This window comes from Nerophis ophidion, linkage group LG04, assembly GCF_033978795.1.
Source record: "Nerophis ophidion isolate RoL-2023_Sa linkage group LG04, RoL_Noph_v1.0, whole genome shotgun sequence".
Classification (NCBI taxonomy): domain Eukaryota; kingdom Metazoa; phylum Chordata; class Actinopteri; order Syngnathiformes; family Syngnathidae; genus Nerophis; species Nerophis ophidion.
Window position 1 is genome coordinate 931,308 of NC_084614.1, and position 19,590 is coordinate 950,897.

The 19,590-nt window shown below is 38.8% G+C and overlaps 1 protein-coding gene across 3 annotated transcripts in view; it reads right to left on the reverse strand.

Moving 5' to 3' along the window:
- LOC133550670 (oocyte zinc finger protein XlCOF8.4-like) overlaps positions 1 to 13,340 on the reverse strand; it is a 56,842-nt gene extending 43,502 nt beyond the window's left edge. For 2 of the 3 annotated variants that reach the window (XR_009806360.1, XM_061896617.1), the window contains exon 1: positions 12,962 to 13,278. The gene's annotated coding sequence lies outside the window, so the exon portion shown is untranslated. Of the gene's footprint in view, positions 1 to 12,961 lie in introns of all 3 variants that reach the window. The other variant, XM_061896618.1, reaches the window with a different exon arrangement.
- Positions 13,341 to 19,590: the final 6,250 nt, after the last annotated feature.

A 19,590-nucleotide genomic window follows, 5' to 3' on the forward strand; every position in this document is an offset into this window, starting at 1 on the left:
ATGACAACACAACAGTTGACACTCACACAATGACAACAAGGACAACACAACAGTAGACAATGACAACACGACAGTAGACAATGACAAGACAACAGTAGACAATGACAAGACAACAGTTGACAATGACAAGACAACAGTTGACAATGACAAGACAACAGTTGACAATGACAACACAACAGTTGACAATGACAACACAACAGTTGACAATGACAACACAACAGTTGACAATGACAACACAACAGTTGACAATGACAACACAACAGTAGACAATGACAAGACAACAGTTGACAATGACAACACAACAGTAGACAATGACAACACAACAGTTGACACTCACACAATGACAACAATGACAACAAAACAGTTGACAATGACAACATAACAGTTGACAATGACAACATAACAGTTGACAATGACAACATAACAGTTGACAATGACAACACAACAGTTGACAATGACAACACAACAGTTGACACTCACACAATGACAACACAACAGTTGACAATAACAACACAACAGTTGACAATGACAACACAACAGTAGACAATGACACCACAAGAGTTGACAATGACAACACAACAGTTGACACTCACACAATGACAACACAACACTTTGACAACACAACAGTTGACACCCACACAATGACAACACAACAGTTGACACTCACACAATGACAACACAACAGTCGACAATGACAACACAACAGTAGACAATGACAAGACAACAGTTGACAACGACAACACAACAGTAGACAATGACAACACAACAGTTGACACTCACACAATGACAACAATGACAACAAAACAGTTGACAATGACAACACAACAGTTGACAATGACAACACAACAGTTGACAATGACAACACAACAGTTGACAATGACAACACAACAGTTGACACTCACACAATGACAACACAACAGTTGACAATGACAACACAACAGTTGACAATGACAACACAACAGTAGACAATGACACCACAAGAGTTGACAATGACAACACAACAGTTAACACTCACACAATGACAACACAACAGTTGACAATGACAACACAACAGTAGACAATGACAAGACAACAGTTGACACTCACACAATGACAACAATGACAACACAACAGTAGACAATGATAAGACAACAGTTGACAATGACAAGACAACAGTTGACACTCACACAATGACAACACAACAGTTGACAATGACAAGACAACAGTTGACAATGACAAGACACGAGTTGACACTCACACAATGACAACAATGACAAGACAAGAGTTGACACTCACACAATGACAACAATGACAAGACAACAGTAGACAATGACAAGACAAGAGTTGACAATGACAACACAACAGTTGACACTCACACAATGACAACAATGACAACACAACAGTAGACAATGACAAGACAAGAGTTGACACTCACACAATGAAAACAATGACAACACAACAGTAGACAATGACAACACAACAGTAGACAATGACAACAGTAGACAATGACAACACAACAGTTGACACTCACACAATGACAACACAACAGTTGACACTCACACAATGACAACAATGACAACACAACAGTAGACAATGACAAGACAAGAGTTGACACTCACACAATGACAACAATGACAACACAACAGTAGACAATGACAACACAACAGTAGACAATGACAACACAACAGTTGACACTCACACAATGACAACAATGACAACACAACAGTTGACACTCACACAATGACAACACAAGAGTAGACAATGACAAGACAACAGTTGACACTCACACAATGACAACAATGACAACACAACAGTAGACAATGACAAGACAAGAGTTGACACTCACACAATGACAAGACAAGAGTTGACACTCACACAATGACAAGACAAGAGTTGACACTCACACAATGACAAGACAAGAGTTGACACTCACACAATGACAAGACAAGAGTTGACACTCACACAATGACAAGACAAGAGTTGACACTCACACAATGACAAGACAAGAGTTGACACTCACACAGTGACAACACAACAGTTGACACTCACACAATGACAACAATGACAACACAAGAGTAGACAATGACAAGACAACAGTTGACACTCACACAATGACAACAATGACAACACAACAGTAGACAATGACAAGACAAGAGTTGACACTCACACAATGACAAGACAAGAGTTGACACTCACACAATGACAACAATGACAACACAACAGTAGACAATGACAAGACAAGAGTTGACACTCACACAATGACAAGACAAGAGTTGACACTCACACAATGACAAGACAAGAGTTGACACTCACACAATGAAAACAATGACAACACAACAGTAGACAATGACAACACAACAGTAGACAATGACAACAGTAGACAATGACAACACAACAGTTGACACTCACACAATGACAACACAACAGTTGACACTCACACAATGACAACAATGACAACACAACAGTAGACAATGACAAGACAAGAGTTGACACTCACACAATGACAACAATGACAACACAACAGTTGACAATGACAACACAACAGTAGACAATGACAACACAACAGTTGACACTCACACAATGACAACAATGACAACACAACAGTTGACACTCACACAATGACAACAATGACAACACAAGAGTAGACAATGACAAGACAACAGTTGACACTCACACAATGACAACAATGACAACACAACAGTAGACAATGACAAGACAAGAGTTGACACTCACACAATGACAAGACAAGAGTTGACACTCACACAATGACAAGACAAGAGTTGACACTCACACAATGACAACACAACAGTTGACACTCACACAATGACAACAATGACAACACAAGAGTAGACAATGACAAGACAACAGTTGACACTCACACAATGACAACAATGACAACACAACAGTAGACAATGACAAGACAAGAGTTGACACTCACACAATGACAAGACAAGAGTTGACACTCACACAATGAAAACAATGACAACACAACAGTAGACAATGACAACACAACAGTAGACAATGACAACAGTAGACAATGACAACACAACAGTTGACACTCACACAATGACAACACAACAGTTGACACCCACACAATGACAACAATGACAACACAACAGTAGACAATGACAAGACAAGAGTTGACACTCACACAATGACAACAATGACAACACAACAGTAGACAATGACAACACAACAGTAGACAATGACAACACAACAGTTGACACTCACACAATGACAACAATGACAACACAACAGTTGACACTCACACAATGACAACACAAGAGTAGACAATGACAAGACAACAGTTGACACTCACACAATGACAACAATGACAACACAACAGTAGACAATGACAAGACAAGAGTTGACACTCACACAATGACAAGACAAGAGTTGACACTCACACAATGACAAGACAAGAGTTGACACTCACACAGTGACAACACAACAGTTGACACTCACACAATGACAACAATGACAACACAAGAGTAGACAATGACAAGACAACAGTTGACACTCACACAATGACAACAATGACAACACAACAGTAGACAATGACAAGACAAGAGTTGACACTCACACAATGACAAGACAAGAGTTGACACTCACACAATGACAAGACAAGAGTTGACACTCACACAATGACAAGACAAGAGTTGACACTCACACAATGAAAACAATGACAACACAACAGTAGACAATGACAACACAACAGTAGACAATGACAACAGTAGACAATGACAACACAACAGTTGACACTCACACAATGACAACACAACAGTTGACACTCACACAATGACAACAATGACAACACAACAGTAGACAATGACAAGACAAGAGTTGACACTCACACAATGACAACAATGACAACACAACAGTTGACAATGACAACACAACAGTTGACACTCACACAATGACAACAATGACAACACAACAGTTGACACTCACACAATGACAACAATGACAACACAAGAGTAGACAATGACAAGACAACAGTTGACACTCACACAATGACAACAATGACAACACAACAGTAGACAATGACAAGACAAGAGTTGACACTCACACAATGACAACAATGACAACACAACAGTTGACAATGACAACACAACAGTAGACAATGACAACACAACAGTTGACACTCACACAATGACAACAATGACAACACAACAGTTGACACTCACACAATGACAACAATGACAACACAAGAGTAGACAATGACAAGACAACAGTTGACACTCACACAATGACAACAATGACAACACAACAGTAGACAATGACAAGACAAGAGTTGACACTCACACAATGACAAGACAAGAGTTGACACTCACACAATGACAACACAACAGTTGACACTCACACAATGACAACAATGACAACACAAGAGTAGACAATGACAAGACAACAGTTGACACTCACACAATGACAACAATGACAACACAACAGTAGACAATGACAAGACAAGAGTTGACACTCACACAATGACAAGACAAGAGTTGACACTCACACAATGACAAGACAAGAGTTGACACTCACACAATGACAAGACAAGAGTTGACACTCACACAATGAAAACAATGACAACACAACAGTAGACAATGACAACACAACAGTAGACAATGACAACAGTAGACAATGACAACACAACAGTTGACACTCACACAATGACAACACAACAGTTGACACTCACACAATGACAACAATGACAACACAACAGTAGACAATGACAAGACAAGAGTTGACACTCACACAATGACAACAATGACAACACAACAGTAGACAATGACAACACAACAGTAGACAATGACAACACAACAGTTGACACTCACACAATGACAACAATGACAACACAACAGTTGACACTCACACAATGACAACACAAGAGTAGACAATGACAAGACAACAGTTGACACTCACACAATGACAACAATGACAACACAACAGTAGACAATGACAAGACAAGAGTTGACACTCACACAATGACAAGACAAGAGTTGACACTCACACAATGACAAGACAAGAGTTGACACTCACACAGTGACAACACAACAGTTGACACTCACACAATGACAACAATGACAACACAAGAGTAGACAATGACAAGACAACAGTTGACACTCACACAATGACAACAATGACAACACAACAGTAGACAATGACAAGACAAGAGTTGACACTCACACAATGACAAGACAAGAGTTGACACTCACACAATGACAAGACAAGAGTTGACACTCACACAATGACAAGACAAGAGTTGACACTCACACAATGACAAGACAAGAGTTGACACTCACACAATGACAAGACAAGAGTTGACACTCACACAATGAAAACAATGACAACACAACAGTAGACAATGACAACACAACAGTAGACAATGACAACAGTAGACAATGACAACACAACAGTTGACACTCACACAATGACAACACAACAGTTGACACTCACACAATGACAACAATGACAACACAACAGTAGACAATGACAAGACAAGAGTTGACACTCACACAATGACAACAATGACAACACAACAGTTGACAATGACAACACAACAGTAGACAATGACAACACAACAGTTGACACTCACACAATGACAACAATGACAACACAACAGTTGACACTCACACAATGACAACAATGACAACACAAGAGTAGACAATGACAAGACAACAGTTGACACTCACACAATGACAACAATGACAACACAACAGTAGACAATGACAAGACAAGAGTTGACACTCACACAATGACAACAATGACAACACAACAGTAGACAATGACAAGACAAGAGTTGACACTCACACAATGACAACAATGACAACACAACAGTAGACAATGACAAGACAAGAGTTGACACTCACACAATGACAAGACAAGAGTTGACACTCACACAATGACAAGACAAGAGTTGACACTCACACAGTGACAACACAACAGTTGACACTCACACAATGACAACAATGACAACACAAGAGTAGACAATGACAAGACAACAGTTGACACTCACACAATGACAACAATGACAACACAACAGTAGACAATGACAAGACAAGAGTTGACACTCACACAATGACAAGACAAGAGTTGACACTCACACAATGACAAGACAAGAGTTGACACTCACACAATGACAAGACAAGAGTTGACACTCACACAATGAAAACAATGACAACACAACAGTAGACAATGACAACACAACAGTAGACAATGACAACAGTAGACAATGACAACACAACAGTTGACACTCACACAATGACAACACAACAGTTGACACTCACACAATGACAACAATGACAACACAACAGTAGACAATGACAAGACAAGAGTTGACACTCACACAATGACAACAATGACAACACAACAGTTGACAATGACAACACAACAGTAGACAATGACAACACAACAGTTGACACTCACACAATGACAACAATGACAACACAACAGTTGACACTCACACAATGACAACAATGACAACACAAGAGTAGACAATGACAAGACAACAGTTGACACTCACACAATGACAACAATGACAACACAACAGTAGACAATGACAAGACAAGAGTTGACACTCACACAATGACAACAATGACAACACAACAGTAGACAATGACAAGACAAGAGTTGACACTCACACAATGACAACAATGACAACACAACAGTAGACAATGACAAGACAAGAGTTGACACTCACACAATGACAAGACAAGAGTTGACACTCACACAATGACAAGACAAGAGTTGACACTCACACAATGACAAGACAAGAGTTGACACTCACACAATGACAAGACAAGAGTTGACACTCACACAATGACAAGACAAGAGTTGACACTCACACAATGACAACAATGACAAGACAAGAGTTGACACTCACACAATGACAAGACAAGAGTTGACACTCACACAATGACAAGACAAGAGTTGACACTCACACAATGACAAGACAAGAGTTGACACTCACACAATGACAACACAACAGTTGACAATGACAAGACAACAGTTGACAATGACAAGACACGAGTTGACACTCACACAATGACAACAATGACAAGACAAGAGTTGACACTCACACAATGACAACAATGACAAGACAACAGTAGACAATGACAAGACAAGAGTTGACAATGACAACACAACAGTTGACACTCACACAATGACAACAATGACAACACAACAGTAGACAATGACAAGACAAGAGTTGACACTCACACAATGAAAACAATGACAACACAACAGTAGACAATGACAACACAACAGTAGACAATGACAACAGTAGACAATGACAACACAACAGTTGACACTCACACAATGACAACACAACAGTTGACACTCACACAATGACAACAATGACAACACAACAGTAGACAATGACAAGACAAGAGTTGACACTCACACAATGACAACAATGACAACACAACAGTAGACAATGACAACACAACAGTAGACAATGACAACACAACAGTTGACACTCACACAATGACAACAATGACAACACAACAGTTGACACTCACACAATGACAACACAAGAGTAGACAATGACAAGACAACAGTTGACACTCACACAATGACAACAATGACAACACAACAGTAGACAATGACAAGACAAGAGTTGACACTCACACAATGACAAGACAAGAGTTGACACTCACACAATGACAAGACAAGAGTTGACACTCACACAATGACAAGACAAGAGTTGACACTCACACAATGACAAGACAAGAGTTGACACTCACACAATGACAAGACAAGAGTTGACACTCACACAATGACAAGACAAGAGTTGACACTCACACAGTGACAACACAACAGTTGACACTCACACAATGACAACAATGACAACACAAGAGTAGACAATGACAAGACAACAGTTGACACTCACACAATGACAACAATGACAACACAACAGTAGACAATGACAAGACAAGAGTTGACACTCACACAATGACAAGACAAGAGTTGACACTCACACAATGACAACAATGACAACACAACAGTAGACAATGACAAGACAAGAGTTGACACTCACACAATGACAAGACAAGAGTTGACACTCACACAATGACAAGACAAGAGTTGACACTCACACAATGAAAACAATGACAACACAACAGTAGACAATGACAACACAACAGTAGACAATGACAACAGTAGACAATGACAACACAACAGTTGACACTCACACAATGACAACACAACAGTTGACACTCACACAATGACAACAATGACAACACAACAGTAGACAATGACAAGACAAGAGTTGACACTCACACAATGACAACAATGACAACACAACAGTTGACAATGACAACACAACAGTAGACAATGACAACACAACAGTTGACACTCACACAATGACAACAATGACAACACAACAGTTGACACTCACACAATGACAACAATGACAACACAAGAGTAGACAATGACAAGACAACAGTTGACACTCACACAATGACAACAATGACAACACAACAGTAGACAATGACAAGACAAGAGTTGACACTCACACAATGACAAGACAAGAGTTGACACTCACACAATGACAACACAACAGTTGACACTCACACAATGACAACAATGACAACACAAGAGTAGACAATGACAAGACAACAGTTGACACTCACACAATGACAACAATGACAACACAACAGTAGACAATGACAAGACAAGAGTTGACACTCACACAATGACAAGACAAGAGTTGACACTCACACAATGAAAACAATGACAACACAACAGTAGACAATGACAACACAACAGTAGACAATGACAACAGTAGACAATGACAACACAACAGTTGACACTCACACAATGACAACACAACAGTTGACACCCACACAATGACAACAATGACAACACAACAGTAGACAATGACAAGACAAGAGTTGACACTCACACAATGACAACAATGACAACACAACAGTAGACAATGACAACACAACAGTAGACAATGACAACACAACAGTTGACACTCACACAATGACAACAATGACAACACAACAGTTGACACTCACACAATGACAACACAAGAGTAGACAATGACAAGACAACAGTTGACACTCACACAATGACAACAATGACAACACAACAGTAGACAATGACAAGACAAGAGTTGACACTCACACAATGACAAGACAAGAGTTGACACTCACACAATGACAAGACAAGAGTTGACACTCACACAGTGACAACACAACAGTTGACACTCACACAATGACAACAATGACAACACAAGAGTAGACAATGACAAGACAACAGTTGACACTCACACAATGACAACAATGACAACACAACAGTAGACAATGACAAGACAAGAGTTGACACTCACACAATGACAAGACAAGAGTTGACACTCACACAATGACAAGACAAGAGTTGACACTCACACAATGACAAGACAAGAGTTGACACTCACACAATGAAAACAATGACAACACAACAGTAGACAATGACAACACAACAGTAGACAATGACAACAGTAGACAATGACAACACAACAGTTGACACTCACACAATGACAACACAACAGTTGACACTCACACAATGACAACAATGACAACACAACAGTAGACAATGACAAGACAAGAGTTGACACTCACACAATGACAACAATGACAACACAACAGTTGACAATGACAACACAACAGTTGACACTCACACAATGACAACAATGACAACACAACAGTTGACACTCACACAATGACAACAATGACAACACAAGAGTAGACAATGACAAGACAACAGTTGACACTCACACAATGACAACAATGACAACACAACAGTAGACAATGACAAGACAAGAGTTGACACTCACACAATGACAACAATGACAACACAACAGTTGACAATGACAACACAACAGTAGACAATGACAACACAACAGTTGACACTCACACAATGACAACAATGACAACACAACAGTTGACACTCACACAATGACAACAATGACAACACAAGAGTAGACAATGACAAGACAACAGTTGACACTCACACAATGACAACAATGACAACACAACAGTAGACAATGACAAGACAAGAGTTGACACTCACACAATGACAAGACAAGAGTTGACACTCACACAATGACAACACAACAGTTGACACTCACACAATGACAACAATGACAACACAAGAGTAGACAATGACAAGACAACAGTTGACACTCACACAATGACAACAATGACAACACAACAGTAGACAATGACAAGACAAGAGTTGACACTCACACAATGACAAGACAAGAGTTGACACTCACACAATGACAAGACAAGAGTTGACACTCACACAATGACAAGACAAGAGTTGACACTCACACAATGAAAACAATGACAACACAACAGTAGACAATGACAACACAACAGTAGACAATGACAACAGTAGACAATGACAACACAACAGTTGACACTCACACAATGACAACACAACAGTTGACACTCACACAATGACAACAATGACAACACAACAGTAGACAATGACAAGACAAGAGTTGACACTCACACAATGACAACAATGACAACACAACAGTAGACAATGACAACACAACAGTAGACAATGACAACACAACAGTTGACACTCACACAATGACAACAATGACAACACAACAGTTGACACTCACACAATGACAACACAAGAGTAGACAATGACAAGACAACAGTTGACACTCACACAATGACAACAATGACAACACAACAGTAGACAATGACAAGACAAGAGTTGACACTCACACAATGACAAGACAAGAGTTGACACTCACACAATGACAAGACAAGAGTTGACACTCACACAGTGACAACACAACAGTTGACACTCACACAATGACAACAATGACAACACAAGAGTAGACAATGACAAGACAACAGTTGACACTCACACAATGACAACAATGACAACACAACAGTAGACAATGACAAGACAAGAGTTGACACTCACACAATGACAAGACAAGAGTTGACACTCACACAATGACAAGACAAGAGTTGACACTCACACAATGACAAGACAAGAGTTGACACTCACACAATGACAAGACAAGAGTTGACACTCACACAATGACAAGACAAGAGTTGACACTCACACAATGAAAACAATGACAACACAACAGTAGACAATGACAACACAACAGTAGACAATGACAACAGTAGACAATGACAACACAACAGTTGACACTCACACAATGACAACACAACAGTTGACACTCACACAATGACAACAATGACAACACAACAGTAGACAATGACAAGACAAGAGTTGACACTCACACAATGACAACAATGACAACACAACAGTTGACAATGACAACACAACAGTAGACAATGACAACACAACAGTTGACACTCACACAATGACAACAATGACAACACAACAGTTGACACTCACACAATGACAACAATGACAACACAAGAGTAGACAATGACAAGACAACAGTTGACACTCACACAATGACAACAATGACAACACAACAGTAGACAATGACAAGACAAGAGTTGACACTCACACAATGACAACAATGACAACACAACAGTAGACAATGACAAGACAAGAGTTGACACTCACACAATGACAACAATGACAACACAACAGTAGACAATGACAAGACAAGAGTTGACACTCACACAATGACAAGACAAGAGTTGACACTCACACAATGACAAGACAAGAGTTGACACTCACACAGTGACAACACAACAGTTGACACTCACACAATGACAACAATGACAACACAAGAGTAGACAATGACAAGACAACAGTTGACACTCACACAATGACAACAATGACAACACAACAGTAGACAATGACAAGACAAGAGTTGACACTCACACAATGACAAGACAAGAGTTGACACTCACACAATGACAAGACAAGAGTTGACACTCACACAATGACAAGACAAGAGTTGACACTCACACAATGAAAACAATGACAACACAACAGTAGACAATGACAACACAACAGTAGACAATGACAACAGTAGACAATGACAACACAACAGTTGACACTCACACAATGACAACACAACAGTTGACACTCACACAATGACAACAATGACAACACAACAGTAGACAATGACAAGACAAGAGTTGACACTCACACAATGACAACAATGACAACACAACAGTTGACAATGACAACACAACAGTAGACAATGACAACACAACAGTTGACACTCACACAATGACAACAATGACAACACAACAGTTGACACTCACACAATGACAACAATGACAACACAAGAGTAGACAATGACAAGACAACAGTTGACACTCACACAATGACAACAATGACAACACAACAGTAGACAATGACAAGACAAGAGTTGACACTCACACAATGACAACAATGACAACACAACAGTAGACAATGACAAGACAAGAGTTGACACTCACACAATGACAACAATGACAACACAACAGTAGACAATGACAAGACAAGAGTTGACACTCACACAATGACAAGACAAGAGTTGACACTCACACAATGACAAGACAAGAGTTGACACTCACACAATGACAAGACAAGAGTTGACACTCACACAATGAAAACAATGACAACACAACAGTAGACAATGACAAGACAAGAGTTGACACTCACACAATGACAACAATGACAACACAACAGTAGACAATGACAAGACAAGAGTTGACACTCACACAATGACAACAATGACAACACAACAGTAGACAATGACAAGACAAGAGTTGACACTCACACAATGACAAGACAAGAGTTGACACTCACACAATGACAAGACAAGAGTTGACACTCACACAATGACAAGACAAGAGTTGACACTCACACAATGACAAGACAAGAGTTGACACTCACACAATGACAAGACAAGAGTTGACACTCACACAATGACAACAATGACAAGACAAGAGTTGACACTCACACAATGACAAGACAAGAGTTGACACTCACACAATGACAAGACAAGAGTTGACACTCACACAATGACAAGACAAGAGTTGACACTCACATTTGATGTCTACTTGGTCTCCATCTGCGCTTTTAATGATGTGTTGATCACTTCCGCGTCTTTGTTAGCAGCTAACAAGCTAAGCTAACCAACAAGCTAAGCTAGCGCGTCGCAGCGCGCTCAGACTAATGTAGCAGGAATACAAACACTTATTAATCTACTAAAGACTGAATATCCAGTATGTATATATATATATACATATGTGTGTGTGTGTGTGTGTGTGTGTGCAATCATTAAAAAGCACCAACTAGAAGGCAGACGTCTAGGAATGTTCCGTCAAACGCCATGTTGCTTTTTTTCTTCTTCTTCTTCTTTTCTTCTTCTTTGGTTTAATGGCGATAGACCAGCATTAGCGCCACCCTCTGACATGGAGGGTGGACGTGGTGGAGCCGTACTCTACTCTATATTCTTTTATTTAGCCCAGTGTGTTTGAAATATGTGTAATAATGCTTTATAACCTGTGTTATTTGATTTAAATACTTTTATTTAGCCCAGTGTGTTTAAAATGTGTATTAATGCTTTATAACCTGTGTGTTCTAATTAAAATACTTTTATTTAGCCCAGTGTGTTTAAAATGTGTAATAATTTACCATGAATTGATGAAGGTGGACCCCGACTTAATCAAGTTGAAAAACTTATTGGGGTGTTACCATTTAGTGGTCAATTGTACGGAATATGTACTGTACTGTGCAATCTACTAATAAAAGTATCAATCAATCAATCAATCAATACATTATAACCTGTGTGTTCTGATTTAAATACTTTTATTTAGTCCAGTGTGTTTTAAATATGTGTATTAATGCTTTATAACCTGTGTGTTCTGATTTAAATACTTTTATTTAGCCCAGTGTGTTTTAAATATGTGTATTAATGCTTTATAACCTGTGTGTTCTGATTTAAATACTTTTATTTAGCCCAGTGTGTTTGAAATATGTGTAATAATGCTTTATAACCTGTGTGTTCTGATTTAAATACTTTTATTTAGCCCAGTGTGTTTAAAATGTGTAATGATTTACCATGAATTGATGAAGGTGGACCCCGACTTAAACAAGTTGAAAAAACTTATTGGGGTGTTACCATTTAGTGGTCAATTGTAGGGAATATGTACTGTACTGTGCAATCTACTAATAAAAGTATCAATCAAACAATCAATACATTATAATCTGTGTGTTCTGATTTATATACTTTTATTTAGCCCAGTGTGTTTTAAATATGTGTACTAATGCTTTATAACCTGTGTGTTCTGATTTAAATACTTTTATTTAAGCCAGTGTGTTTTAAATATGTGTATTAATGAACGGTGAAAAGACTGAGAGCGAATCTTTGCTAGTGCAGTTTGCAGAGGAAGTCCTCCCAGAAAGAATCATGATTGGGTATTTAAGCTTCCATGTTAGAGCTTACGTGCCACCTCCAGTACGTTGTTTCAAGTGCCAACGCTATGGGCACATAGTAGTGTGTGTCATGCTAAGATGAGATGTGGAAGGTGTGGAGGAGAGCATGAATATGGACGATGTGGAGAAAATGAACAGGTCAAGTGTTGTAATTGTGGCGGGAATCACACAGCAGTGTATGGGGGCTGCATCAGAAGAAAACAGGCAACACAAGTGCAGCAAATCAGAGTTGAAAGAAATATTACATGCGCAGAGGCAGTTAAAATAAGAAATCAAGAAAGTGAAGGACAGGACAGAAGTGAAAATAGTTCAAGAAATAAAAAACAAGAGGCAGCAAATCCAGGAATTTCCATGGACAAACTAGTTGTATTCCTAGCTTACGTGATAAACTGTACAGAACAGGCTAGAAACAAGACTGAGAAGATCAAAATAATTGTCAAAGCAGCAGCAAAGTTTTTACATTTAAAAGAAGTATCCTGGGAACAGGTGCAAGGTGAGCTACAGAGAGTAGACCAGACCGAGTCATGTGACCACAATCCAACGCCATGTTCATTGTTCAGTGGAATGCCAGAAGTTTGATAGCCAATGGACAGGAATTAAAGGGATATATTATGAAAAATAAACCACATATAATATGTATTCAAGAAACATGGCTGAAGACAAGATTAAACTTTATAATAAAAGGATATATAACGATACGTAAAGATAGGAATGATGGGCAAGGAGGAGGATGTGCCATATTTATTAAGGAAGATATGCATTATTCAATATTAAAAGTAAAACAAGAACTAGAGATAGTAGGAGTAGAAGTATGGAATAATAAAGAAAGATACAAAGTACTAAACTTCTATAATCCATGCAAGAAATGAGAAATTCACCAACTAGAAACAATAATGGAGCACTGGAGTGGCAATATTATTTGGTGTGGTGACTTTAATGCACATAGCACAATGTGGGGTGAAAGGGATGACTGGAATGGGGATACATTGGAAGCACTTTTGGAGGAAAAAGAAGTGGTGTGTGTGAATGATGGGTGGGGAACAAGGTTAGATGTCGTCACGGGTAAAGAAACAGCAATAGATTTAACACTAGTGTCACAAGGGTTAGCAGGAAAGGTGGAGTGGGAAGTAAATAAATACAGCACAATGGGAAGTGATCACTATCCAATCTTCATTCACATAAACATAAATCATAGGACAGAAAGCACTAGGATAGAAGGAAGATGGAAGTATAATCGTGGTGACTGGGGGAAATTTGGGGAAATTACCGACATAACTTTAAAGGAAGTAGATATAAATCAAGATATTGAACAATTAAATACAGATATTACGGGGTGCATAATAGAAGCAGCCGAACAGAGCATACCAAGGAATAGTATAGGGAGAAGAAGGAAGATAGTGCCGTGGTGGACACAAGAGTGCACAGATGCAATACAAGAACGGAATAGAGCATTTAGAATATTGAGAAGAACACATCATTTCCAAGACATGATCCAATATAAAAGGCATCAAGCTAGAGTAAGGTATGTTATTAAAAAAACAAGAAAACACCATTGGAGAACTTTTTGTGAAACACTAAATAGAACTACTCCTTTAAGCCAAGTGTGGGGAATGATCAAGAGAATGTCAGGGCTCAGAAGTCAACATAAATATCTTGTGATGAAAGATGGAACACAGTTTGTGGTAGAAAATGAAGAAAAAGCAGAACTTTTAGCAAAAACCTTTGTTAAAGTGCACAGTAATGATCATTTGAGAAATGTAGAAAAACAAAAGAGAGAAGAAACAATTAGTTTAAATATTGAGGAAATGAAGGAAGACAACGATAATAGTTTTACCAACACTATGGATATGACATTTTCTTTGGATGAAATGCTTCCAATTTTAAAAAAGGTTAAAAATACGACGCCAGGGAAAGAGCTGGTGAGTTATTAAATGATCAAAAACTTAGGTAGCATCGGCAAAGAAGTGGTCTTGAAATGATATAACAGTGAATTATATTTATATAGCGCTTTTCTCGAGTGACTCAAAGCGCTTTACATAGTGAAACCCAATATCTAAGTTACATCTAAACCAGTGTGGGTGGCACTGGGAGCAGGTGGGTCAAGTGTCTTGCCCAAGGACACAATGGCAGTGACTAGGATGGCAGAAGCGGGAATCGAACCTGCAACCTTCGAGTTGCTGGCACGGCCACTTATCAACCGAGCTATGCCGCCCGAATAGGATATATGAAGAAGGAAAATGAGCAGCTGAGTGGAAAACAGCTGTAATAATTCCAATATGCAAGCCAGGGAAAGATCCGGAAGAGGCAGGAAATTTTAGGCCGATAGCATTGACCTCAAATTTGGGCAAAGTCATGGAAAAAATGATTAATGAAAGATTAATATATTATTTAGAGTCAAAAGAAATGATAAAAAACTACCAAAGTGGTTTTCGCAAAGCAAGAAGCACAAATGACCCAGCAGTGCAGCTGGAAGAGGAAATTAGAAAGGGACAAATAAATAAAGAAAGTATAATTGCGGTATTTTTTGACATAGAGAAAGCGTATGATATGTTGTGGAAACAGGGGTTGCTGATGAAACTAAATAAGATTGGGATTAGAAGAAGAATGTACAGATGGATAAAAGACTTTTTAACAAGTAGAACATTATTAGTAAAAATAGAGAATGAATATAGCAGAGAATACAAAGTGGAAAATGGGACCCCACAAGGGAGTATAATAAGTCCAGTACTATTTTCCATCATGATAAATGAAGTTTTTAGTGAAGTGGAAGGGTTAGTGGAGGTGGCATTGTTTGCTGATGATGGAGTGATGTGGAAGAGAGGTAGAAATACACATCATATGGAAAAGAAGATTCAAAAAGCGGTAAATAATGTTCAAGACTGGGGGACGGCTTGGGGTTTAAGATTCTCTGTTGGAAAGACAAAAGTCATACATTTTACAAAAAGGAAAGTACAAAACTAGCTCCAAATAAAACTCTATGGAGAAAACATAGAAGAGGTACAAGTATTTAAATATTTAGGAATGTGGTTTGATAAAAATATGAACTGGTCAACCCACATCAGCAAGATAGTGGAGAAAAGTAAAAAGGTGTTAAATATAATGAGGGCTTTGAGGGGTAAAGATTGGGGGGCTGATAGGTTGACATTGAAAACAATATATATCACTTTAATTCCATCTGTTATCGACTACGGATGCATTATTTATCAATCTGCTTCAAAAACACTACTTGGGAAAATAGACCGGATCCAGTCGCAGGCTTTAAGGTTATGTTGTGGAGCTACTAAATCTACTCCAGTGGCAGCATTACAAGTAGAAATGAATGAAAAACCTTTGAACATAAATGATAAATGGGTTGTACTTGTATAGCGCTTTTCTACCTTCAAGGTACTCAAAGCGCTTTGACACTACTTCCACATTTATCCATTCACACACACATTCACACACTGATGGAGGCACCCATCAGGAGCAAGGGTGAAGTGTCTTGCTCAGGACACAACGGACGTGACGAGGTTGGTTCTAGGTGGACATGAGGAGAGATCAACTCTCAGCAGTTTATTGGGCAAACTTCAAAGGATCCAAGCAAGGACATCCAACCCGTCAAGTGCTAATAAACTGCCAAGAAAAAGAGAAGAAAAAAAGAATAGTTTTGGGTGGATAATAGGAGATATATGTAACAAAGCACAAATTGACAATATTAAAGTGAGCCCTACAGTACCAATTCCTGCAATACCACCGTGGATGTATGACAACCCAAAGGTAAACATGCAGTTACTGAAGAATAGACATTTAAATAGTTACCAGATAGAACATTGGATTGAGGAAATATTTTTTGATAACATCATGATATTCACAGATGCATCAAAAACTATAAATAGTAAAGTAGGAGCTGCTGCAGTTATCCCACAAGGAAATATAGTGTTGAATAAAAGAATCAGTGATAAACTATCTGTTTTTACGGGGGAATTGGTAGCAATTTATATGGCAGTTAACTGGATAGAGGAAAACAAAGCAAGGAAAGTAGTCGTGTGCTCGGACTCCAGCAGTGCTTTGATGAGCATAAAAAACATAGCATCAGAAACAAAACAAGATATAGTTTATGAAATAGTTCAGGCAATCTGCAGGATAAATAAAGCAGGAGGTGTGCTAACATTTGTCTGGGTTCCTGCTCATGTAGGAGTTGTGGGAAATGAGTTAGCTGATAGATACGCAAAACAAGCAAGCACTAAAACAGAAGTAAACATGGCGTGGCGCAGTGGGAGAGTGGCCGTGCGCAACCCGAGGAGCCCTGGTTCAAATCCCACCTAGTACCAACCTCGTCACGTCCGTTGTGTCCTGAGCAAGACACTTCACCCTTGCTCCTGATGGGTGCTGGTTGGCGCCTTGCATGGCAGCTCCCTCCATCAGTGTGTGAATGTGTGTGTGAATGTGGAAGTAGTGTCAAAGCGCTTTGAGTACCTTGAAGGTAGAAAAGCGCTATACAAGTACAACCCATTTATTATAACCCATTTATGAAGCACAGTGAAGAAGAAGTGAAGAGCATCATTAAGATAGAACACAATAACAAGTGGCAGGATCATTGGAATAAGGAAAGAAAAGGTAGAGAGTTTTACAAAGTCCAGAGGAGAGGAGGTGTCATGAGAGGAGGAATAGAAATAGGAAGGAAGAAGAGAATGACATCAGGACATACATGTCTAAATAGTTCACTAAAATTGATAGGCAAACATACTACAAGACTGTGTGGTTCTTGCCATCAGATGGAAAATGTTGACCATGTTTTAATACAATGTAGGAAATACAAAAAAGAAAGACAAAATACTGGAAAGTAAGTTAGCAAAAGAAAATATTAGTTTAAGAGTGGAAGATATATTAGGAATGCATTCAGAAAACATAGGATATAAAGCAATAAACACATATTTAAAAAACACTGGCTTAAATAAAAGAATATATTCGGCCCACACTCCATTACAGCAGGTGGCGCTAATGCACAACACAAGGTTGCTTGACAACAGCATTAAAAAAACTAAAGAAGAAGAAGAAGATCCTTGGACGCATGAGAAGATCCTTTGATCGGCCGCAGAAGTCCTCTTTAAGTACACACTTGCTCTTTAAGTCTGTTATTTGCACCTTTGTGCCAAGTGCTCTAACACACTTGTATACTTGTTGTTGTTGTTTGCTGGGAGGACAAACTGGACTCGTCTCTGTCAACTCTGGAGGCTAGTTTAGCTTAGCTTAGCTCGC